The sequence below is a fragment of the Callorhinus ursinus genome, unplaced genomic scaffold (assembly GCF_003265705.2).
Source record: "Callorhinus ursinus isolate GAN/ISIS: 27379988/994484 unplaced genomic scaffold, GSC_fseal_2.0 scaffold117, whole genome shotgun sequence".
NCBI classification, from domain to species: Eukaryota; Metazoa; Chordata; class Mammalia; order Carnivora; family Otariidae; genus Callorhinus; species Callorhinus ursinus.
Window position 1 is genome coordinate 1,134,454 of NW_027397179.1, and position 9,171 is coordinate 1,143,624.

At 45.8% G+C, this 9,171-nt stretch overlaps 1 long non-coding RNA gene across 1 annotated transcript; it reads left to right on the forward strand.

The window, feature by feature from the left end:
* The first annotated feature begins 4,677 nt into the window (after window positions 1-4,677).
* Window positions 4,678-8,886, forward strand: LOC141371882 (uncharacterized). Its single transcript, XR_012377173.1, has 3 exons — window positions 4,678-4,841; window positions 7,935-7,994; window positions 8,819-8,886. It is a non-coding gene; the product is annotated as an uncharacterized lncRNA (long non-coding RNA).
* The last annotated feature ends 285 nt before the right edge of the window (window positions 8,887-9,171 follow it).

Here is a 9,171-nt window from a genome sequence, read left to right on the forward strand (position 1 = left end):
AAAAGTTACCGTCTCACAGTTCTGGAGGCTAAAAGCTCCAGATCCATAGGGTGGGGCCATGTACCCTCTGAAACCTGTAGGGGAATCTTTCCCTGCCTCCCCCTGACTTCTAGTGGTCTGAGGGCAATTTTTGGCATTTCCTGGGTGCATCTGCAAACTGCAAACTCTGCCTCCAGCTTCCCATGGTGTGCTCCTTGTCTCCATGTGGCTGTCCTATTATAAGCACACCCCTCATACTGGACTAGGAGGCCACCTTCCACCAGTATAGCCTCATCTTAACTAATCGCATCTATGACAACTCTATTTTCAAATCAGGTCACATTCTTAGGTCTTGAGGGCTACAACTGCAACATATGTTCTTTAGGAGGATGCAATTTATCCCAGAATATTAGGGAAAAAGAATCCTTCCAAAATGTTTATAATTTTTAATATTTAAAAGAAGTATAGAATATATTTGCATTGCATTAAAATGCAACCTAATTTAAAATAAACTTTATGTCAATTATTTTAAAAATTTGGGGAGGTTTATTTATTTATTTAAATAATCTCTGCACCTAACGTGGGGCTTAAACTCAGACCTTGAAATCAAGCATCCCACACTCTTCTGACTGAACCAGCCAGGCTCATGAAACTTTAGAAATATACTCAGTGAGGGTTTCCTCTGTTCTTGGCTGTCAAGGAATATTGGAATTGTTCCTTTTTTCTGGAGGAAATGTGTTTTAGCTCAGGTTTTAGTTCTGATCCAGGCACATACAAATCCTTGCCTAATACAAAAGAACTGAAATCTGTTTTTTTGTGGACCAGTTCCTCCCAAGACATTCATATATTTACTGCACTTTAGGACTCAAACAGGAATGGGAAGCAATTCAAACCCTGCCTCTCTGTGACTCTAAGGATGGTCAACATTTAGGCTGCCCTGAGAGCTCAGGTGTCTGGTCATGGGATGCCAGCCTCACGTGATCTTATTTGTACCCACACACTGTGAAACAAAAGTTTATGTCTTCCTTCCTCATCTGGGTCTCTCACTGTGCTTACCATCACCATATTGTAGGAAGCAGTAGTACTCAGCCTCGTCCTCGGGCTGGGCCCCTGTGAGGGTCAGGACAGCTTTGCCCCCAAGGAGGGAGCCTGAGAATCGGGCAGCGGTCCAGGAAGGTTTATTGTCTGCATTATAAATCAGTGTCATAGGGGATTGGCCAGGCTTCTGCTGGAACCAAGCTGGATTGTGTAAATTGCTGACCGCTCCATAGCTGGAAGCACAGGTGAGAGAGACTGTCTCTCCTGGAGACACGGTGAGTGAGGGCTCCTGAGTCACCACAGCCTCAGAACTGGTCCCTGAAATGAAAACAGACCCATGTTAGGAATGAAGAATAAAGGCAGAGAGATCCCTCCAAAAGCTGGCCTCTGAAATCTCCATGAACCTGGGCAGTGGGTGAGGAGGGGGAGGAGGAGGAGTGGAGTCCAGGTCATGGTGTGGACTTTCCAGAGGTCCCCTGGCCTTACAGCTGGTGCTGGTCTCTGGGATGTGTCCTTTATCTCCTCCTGAGCTCCAGGGGGTAAAGGGTGTGTTTGGTGGGGCATTATGCAAATATGAACCCACAGTGCCATTTGATTCTGGCTCCTAGGCCCATCTTGTAGCTTAAATCCAAAGAGAAGGGCTGGGGAAGTTAAGAGCTCTGAGTTTGTCCCCTGGGAGGAAGCAGCTGCGGTCGCCTTTCACTCAGGCAGTGAGCAAGGGTGCAAGGCTCAGTCAGGTGCAATCATTTCAGTTGGTTTCAGGCCTTGCCAGCTCTGAGCAGGTGCACAGCGCCCCCTGGTGACATCCTCAGGAGACTACTCATGGGGGTGGGAATTAGGCCCCCGTGCAGCCCATTTGTGCTTTCAACAAATACATAATAAATAGGTGTTACCTACTCTTGAGTCTCTCCAGAGAGTTTTCTTTTTCAGTGTCATCTGTTGTATTTTAAGTTCTATAATTTCAGTTTGGTGTGTTTTGATGACTTGCATTTCAACTGCATATTTCTGTCTTTTCCATTTATTCCAAGACTGTTTGTAGCTGCTCCTCAGATGGATTTTCTGCTTGTTGCCTGAAAATATCTGTCCCATAATGTCGGCATGTGAGTGATCCCAGTGTTGGTGGCAGTTGATTCTCCTTTCTCACTCAAGGTTTGATTTTCCTGGTTCTTGACAAGACAAGTGATCATTTTTACTGGATCCTGGATATTTTTGGATATTTATCAAGTAATGCTGGGTACCCAATTACCTTCCTTCAATCATCAGGTGATCCTCCCCTTGAGGATCAGCAGGAGGTCAGGGGTTGTATGTCAGTTTCCCAGTGGCCCCAGGGAAAGTGGAGCGCTCACTCCCACAATTTTGATGCTGACTCCTTGCTGGAGAAAGTGTAGCAAGAGAGTCACCTCCCAGAGCCCAATGTGGGGGTGGGTGGTGTTGTGGGATAAGCTCTGAGCTGGGCCCTGCTGACCCCAGAGAGGGATACCCAGGCCTGAATGGAGGTGCAGAGGATGGGCTCTGTGCCCTCACTGACACCAGGGAGGGGAGGGGTCAAATGCTGGGCCAGCTCCCCTACCTTCCAGCCCCTTTTTCAGTGTGTTCATGCCAGGTAGAAGTCCAGGGTCTGTTCTTTACTGGCCCCACAGTCACCAGCAGGGGTATAGGAGTCCAGACCAGCTCTGCGTTATAGCACCCCATTCAGTCTTCCTGCTGAGGGATGGGCTTCAGATGAGCTTACCGGGACCTGCCAAAATCATGGGTGGGAAGAACTGGAATGCTAAAGTAGCCCACTGGCCCCGCGTTGCCCAGGCTTGTTGATGCTCCCATGGGATGGAGGCTCAGCTTTCCACTGAGACCAATGACATTGCACAAGGTGGGCAATGGGACACTGCCCTTTTCTGCCAGGAGGGGAGGGATCCTAGGTGTCTGCTCAGCACTGCTGTGAGCCTTGCATGAGGGCACAGTTTGGGGATTCATTAGTGTGTGCAGATGGGTGATGGGCAGGTTTGTGGAAATATTTTCTCTGCTCAGGCCAACTTATATCCAGATCCTCTGGCCATGGGAGTTGGCATTTTTGGAGTTTTGGAGGATTTTATTTTCTTTTTCCCATTCTGGCCCTCTGGGTGATTCTTGGTTGGAGGCTCCTGCAGCATCTTGTCTTACATGATGGGGAGGTGATAGAAGAAAAGAAATCCAGGGAACTCACTGCTGTGTTTTCCTCAACTGTTGAGGTCTGTAGGAAGTCTTCCTTCTTCCTTCTACCTTCTGGAGTTTTCCTATACTTGTCTGTATTTTGTCCAGAAACTTCTAGTTTTAAATGAGAGAACCTGGTTGATTGGGAGCACTTCCTCTTGGTCAGAACTGGGAATCCTGGTGGTGCCTGCTCTGAATGGTTTCCTCCAGTGGTAGGATGGTGGAGTTCCTGCTTAGCTCGTGCTGTAGAGGCGATTTATCATGATTCCTAAGCTATAGAAATAAAAGGTAATTTGAATATTATTTTTACATTGTTCTTTACAGAAGAATAAAAAGAAAATACATTACATGACCAAGTATTGGGTGTGAAAAGTTTTATAGGCAGTGCTGGGACCCAGTACAGCATAAATGTTGGGCTTTGGTCTCTTAAACACGGAGGAGAAAACGGGATATATTTTTATTCTTTTTTTCCCCCATGTGTTTGTGTGTTGAACTTTTTATTCTGTAATAATTTTACAGTGACAGAAAAAATGCAAAGGTAGTACAGAGATCTCTCATATACCTTTCACCCAGATTATTCTAATGAAAACATCATGCATGACCATGACATATTTATGAAAACAAGAAATGAATAGTGGTCCAATGATATTAAGGAGATCGCAGACTTTATCCAGATCTCACAAGTTTTTGCCTCTGATGTCATTCTTTGTTGCTGGATCCGGTCCAAGTAACCACACTGCATTTATTCATCATGACATATGGAAATCCTCCAATGTGTAAGGTTTTCAATCTTTTTTGTTGTCTTGACTTTGGGGATTTTGCCTAACCGCCCATCCCCAACATCACATCTGAAGGCTCAGGTACCCAGCAAGGGATCCAGGCGAGCGCTGTGCCTGAAATTCTTCTTTGACCTGCATCTTCACACAGCATCTCACATCCTAGTGCTTTGTCCCTGGACACAGTGAACCTCAGCCAGCCCTGAGCACAGGAGCCTGGGAGGGAAAGGAGGGTCTCTGCTCTGACCCCTGGAATGGAAGAGGCCATGCTGTGGAGGAATGTCCCCCTGCTGGGATGGTCCTCAGGCTCTGACCAAGAAACCTAAAAACGTTGATTAGCTGTTTAAACAAACAGACAAACAAACAAACAAACAAAAATGCCAGCTCAACAGGCTCTGATTATTACAACTTGGACCACCAGGCAAAGTTTCTGTATTATCATGGGTATTATGTTTGTTTTCCTTTCTCCTGAGTTCACATAGGTTGCATAAGAAACTGGGAGGAAAGATATTGTGATCCAGAAGTTACTTCCAAGTACAGTCAGTGTGAATTCAAGTTATTTTAAATTGCAAGAGAATCAGCGTCCACGGCCCTGAGCAGGCTGAGTTATTTGTCCCACTTCCCCATCTGTGTGTGTCCCTGTGACCAGCACTGCTGTGCCAGATCTGACAGTAATAATCGGTCTCCTTCTCAGGCTGCAGCCCCAAGATGAGCAGAAGCCCTGCATTGGCTGGGGCATCTTTGGATCCAGAGAAGTGGCTGGGGACCCCGGAGCCCTGGTGCTTATCTGAGTCTGAGGAGTACTACAAGGGATACTGAGGAAAGGCTCCCAGGCTGCTGCTGGTATCAGTTTTGTATCAGGTATCCCAACACTGATGTCCTTGCTCAGGGTACAGGCGAATCTGGCTGTTGTTCCAGGAGGAACAGAGAGGGAGGGCGGCTGGGTCAGCACAGGCTAGGACAGGGAACCTGCAAACATAGACACTCATGGGTGATAGAGACCAGGGTAAAGCTTCTCAGGATCTGAGCCACAGGGCCAGATACCAGCTGGAGGGCTTCCCTGTCTCCCTGAGATCTGTCCCTACCTTTGCCGTGAGTGAGGAGCATGAGGAAGACAGGAGTCCAGGCCATGGTGACACAGACACTGGTCCCCACAGTGGGCTGGGCTGCCCCAGGCCTCCTTCTCTCCCCCACCCTCTGCCATTGGAGGGGCTGTCCATGCAAATGGGGTCCACCCAGTGACTGCCCAGCCCCTCCCTGAGCCCTGGTGCTGGGGCTCAGCTCACAGACACACTGAGGAGGATGGGGGTTGGCTTCAGCCCAGGGGAGAGCCCTGGGAGGAAGCACCTGCTGAGACCACCCACAGGTCCCTGCTCAGGGGACTCTGCCAGGCCAGAGAGGACACAGCTGCTGAGTCCCCATCAGGGAGCACAGGGTGCAACTTCCAAGCCCAGGCTTCTTTGCTTGAATGGTCCTCATTGAGCAGCTGTGGAGGGACCACAGGGCAGTTCCACAGCACCCCCTGCTGGTCACAGGTTACACACTCACCAAGGCCCTAAGCCCTGAAAGTCCAGCTGGTTTCTGCAGCTCACCAGGTCTGGATCTATATTCACGTCAGTGGTCTGATTCTTAGAAAGTGAGGCCCATAGTGCTGCCCATGAATACTGTTGCATGTTCCACTCTCAGAAGGAGTCCTGGCTTATGGGAGATGCAAACATTTACCTAAATTAAAACTTAAGTTGCTGGCAACCCAGAGAAGATAACTGCACCCATCATCTTCCTCCATCGGTCTGGGATTTAAAATACACGTTTTCAGTATTTTAACACTCCTGTGCATTAAAGCAATGGGTTCCAACTACTCTCTCATAAATTTAGTTTTGTTTTAATCATCTATTTGTCAACTAATTTCATCATCTTACTAATTTACAAAGTAAAGGAAAAACAATGAATTTATTTTGATGGAGTACAATATCATTTTTTATTTTATAGATTGTGCTGTTGGTGTCTTGTCTAACCATGTTTATACAAACTCTAGATCTTGAAGATTTTCTCCTATACATATATAGCTTTATGTTCTACAGTTATGTCTATGATCCTTTTAGTGCATTTTTTCATAAGGTGAGAATTTGAGGTGAGATTCATTTCCCCCTATGGATACCCACTAGTTCTGTGGCCATTTCCCCAGGAGGCTATCCTCCCTCCTCTGCAAGACTTTTGCAACTTTGTCAAAAGTACTTGTCCATACTTTCTTAGGTCGGTTTCTGGGTTTTCTGTTTTGTTCCATTGACCAATGTGTCTACCCTCCATCCATAACACTCTGTCTTGTTGTGATAAGGGTTGAATTAGACTTTTATACAATTTGGGAAGAGATGACATCTTTACTATATTGAGTCTTCTCATCCATGAACAGAACATGCCTCTCCATTGTTTTAATCCACTTTGGTTACATGTATCAGGATTTCAGCAACCATGGCTTGTACACATTTTGTTAAATATGCACCTAAAAATTTCGTTGTTGAATGGTTTTAATGGTATTTTAATTCAGTTTTCACATGTTTATTGCTAGTCTATACACACTTAAATGATCTTTCTAGGGGTGCCTCGGTGGCTCAGTTGGTTAAGCGTCTGCCTTCAGCTCAGGTCATGATTTCCAGGTCCCGGGATCGGGCCCTGCGTTGGGCTCCCTGCTTAGTGGAGGGTCTGCTTCTCCCTCTCCCTCTGCCTTTCCCCTCCCCTTGTGCTCTCTCTCTCTCAAATGAATAATGAATAGATAAAATCTTTAAAAAATGATCTTTCTATGTTGATCTTATATCATATGACTACACCTTCCTGAAATTACTAATTATTCCTCAAGTTCATATTTATATACCTATTTGTAGTTTTCCTTGTATTTTTCTGGTGGACCATTCTCACCCCTGAAAATAGGGACAGTGTCTCTTGCTCTTTAGTCTCATGCTTCTCATTAATTTTCTTGCCTCATGGTTCTGTCTGGAGCATCCTGTCCTGTGTAGAACAGTAGTGTGGAGATTGAACATGAATGCCTTGGTCCCGACCTGAGGACAGAGCTCTCAGTGATTCATCTTCATGTGTATTAGCTATCAGGACTTGATAGTTTTCTTTATCACACTGAGGGTGTGCTCCTTTAGTTTTCATTCTCTGAGAATTTTTATCCTATTCATTCAATCATTCACATTTATTATCATGAATAGGTTTTGAATTGTGTCATATGCTTTTTCCATATTGATTGATAAGATCATGGGACTTTTCTCCTTTAGCCTGTTAATACAGGAGATTCCATTGATTGCTGTTTGAATATAAAACTGTCTGAATATAAGACTTTGCATCCCCACAATAAACCCCATTTGGTCATGGTATATACTCTTGTTATACTAAACATAACTCAATTCTGTTTTCTAATATTTTCTTTAGAATTTTTGGGCCTCTATTTGTGAGGGATATTCCATTTGTTTCTTTGTTTTGTGGCAAGAAGCTGTTGGTAACAGCTAGCAACTGAAAAATTTAAAATCATTGTCTTAGCCAAATTCAGCATTTTGATCCACAAATGAGGAAGACCTAGTCATTTATTCAAGTTTTTTTTATTCCTTTTACAATGTTTTGTAGTTTTCCGTGTATAAGACTTTCAGTTTTTCTAAAATATATCCTTAAGAATTTCATTATTATGGAATTATAAATGGCATTGTTTTTATTTTTAAATGTTGATGGCTTATTGCTTCTGTATAGAATACCGTTCATCTCTGCATGTTGGTTTTGTAAGTGGAAGCCCGGATTGAAGCCCTTAGACTGGAAACATCTGTGAGCTGCCACCAGAACCAGAACTGGAATCAACACCGTTTGGCCTCTCACACCTCCTTTGAGAAATTTTTATTTCTGAGCAGGGAAATTTTGCCTTTGAAAACACGAACATGATGAGAATGTGTCATCATCTGTTTCCAGGAAAACAAAGGATCTGTTGAAGATCTGACAAGTGAAGTCAACCCCTGAGCCACCTGACAGGTAATGTCACCAGACCCAGAGAGTGGAGGGGGATTTTGTCTCACTTCCCTGTGGGTCCAGAGCATTGCATTGTCTTGGCATATGTGACAGCAATAGTCTCCTTGCCCTCATGCTGGAGTCCAGAAATGTCAGAATACCTGAACTGGTCGAAACATCTTTGGATCCAAAAAATGACAGGGAACCTGGCATCCCTGATGTGTATCTGACTCTGAGTTGAATCTAGGAGATACTGGGGAGGGCTCCCTGGCTTCTCCTGGTGCCAGTATGCATGCATACAGGCATACAGATATATCTATTTACCATTAATAATGTGACTTCTCAGAGTGTATGTGAGTCTGGCAGATTCTTCCAGGGATGCAAAGGAGGGTGTCTGAGTCAGCTCAGGCTGGGAGAAGGAACCTGCAAACACAGACACTCACAGGTGATGGGGCAGGGATAGAGTTGAAGTTGTTTGGTTATCTTATCCAAAGAGGTTGACACAGGCCTGGGGGCTGCCCCAGGTCACTGAATATGGTCCTCACCTGTGCAGTGAGAGGGGCACACAAGAAGGAGAAGCATCCACAGCATGGCACATACACACCTGCTGACAGCCCACAGCAAGGTCTGGGCTGCCTCAGGCATATGTCATCCCTCCGGTGGCCTCTGGGAGAAGGGGTTGTTCCTCTACATTTGTTTCCCCTACTGGTGATCTGGTGATCTCTGCTCCACTCTGAAAGGAGTTAAGGTATGCACTCAGGTTTTAGACAGAGAGGGCTGGTGGGTGAGTCTCAGAGTTTGTCCCCTGGAGTGACTAGGGAATAAGCGGCTGCTGGTTCCTTCCACAGACCTGTGAGCAGCCAGAGATGACACACCTTCTGAGTTCCCAACAGCATCCACAGGTACCTATAACCCAGCCCTGGGGAGTTTGGGTGATTTAAGGGAGATTACATAGAGGTCACCCCCATGCAGACACTGGGGAAAGACCCACAGTGCCCCTTGCTGCCCACTGGCCAAACTTCAACCTCTCAGTGGATATAATGATAGGGGCACAGGCCTGAGAGCCTGGTCACTGTGAGTCTTCCAATACCCATGGGCCATAGTCCCTGCTCTGCCCTCAGGTAACTGATATTAATAAACAGCTCTTCCCATTGTGGGAATTCCTAGAGTAGCAGAAGGGAGACATATGGAAATATGACCC